A 1,106-nucleotide genomic window follows, 5' to 3' on the forward strand; every position below is an offset into this window, starting at 1 on the left:
TTGTATATACAAAAAGAACAGAATGGCATCTGACATCCAATAGTCACCCTGGATATCAAAGCAAGAATGTCTTCAAACGTCCCAGCAGCAACACTGAAAGTTTAGCAGATGCCTTCAAAATTGGGAATGGAGGCTACTCAAGAATTCTATACCTTTTCAAAATAGCAAACAAGTGTAGTGGTACAACAATATTTTCAAACATGTAAGGTCTCAAAATATTTAACTCTCATGTTTCCTTTTCAAAAGGTATTGAAGGATGTGCTTCACCAATATGTGGAAGTAAACCAAGGAAACGGGAAATAATGGACATAACTGGAAACAGATTTGACACAGGAGAGAAAAAGGGGGTCATTGATGGAAGATGATAGCTATAAACCAACACAGACTGAAGCAGATCAAGATACCAGGATTTCTACACAAAAATATTTCCCATGCTGATCAAGTGTCTTCACTTCATTTTAGTGCAATGCCTAAAATTCCTGCCGTCTTTACTGTGAATAAATGGACTGCTCAACTTTTCTCATCAATCTACAGGCTGTTGAGTTATAATTTTGTTTCTTGTTCTTTGGTTCCCCATGCTCTAAAACAATTTCAGGTTAAATTTTCACCTAGTTCAGTATTTGAAAGAAATTAAATTGGGTCTAAACTTAGAATGAATTTTGAAAGGTAACGAAACTAAACCCCTCAAGTTCAGAAAAAAAAGAAAACCCAAAAAACAACATGATCTCTCAAAAATGAGACCTTTTAATTACTCCTTTTTGAGCTAGTATTCCCATCCTGATTTTAAGGGGTAAGTTCCTGACAGTCGAATATAGAGTACAGTATATCTTTGTTAAGGAGAAATTAGTTTTGACTATTGGAGATTTCCAGCCCCCTTTCTACTAGGCCAGCGCTAGGTAACCTTCCCTTTTTCTCTAGAAAACCAATTTGCACAACATGCTCCGGAGAATGCAAAAGGATGTTTCAAACTTGAAGCTCAGTTCTGTTTTGTTTTTTAAATGAAACTCTTGCCCAGCACAATCTCTTCTAGTCTAAATAAGCCAAGTCTAATTTCCTGTTTTCTTTTTCTTATGGCTCAATCTAGAACAAATATCTTCCAATTCCTC

This window comes from Myotis davidii, unplaced genomic scaffold, assembly GCF_000327345.1.
Source record: "Myotis davidii unplaced genomic scaffold, ASM32734v1 scaffold577, whole genome shotgun sequence".
NCBI lineage: Eukaryota > Metazoa > Chordata > Mammalia > Chiroptera > Vespertilionidae > Myotis > Myotis davidii.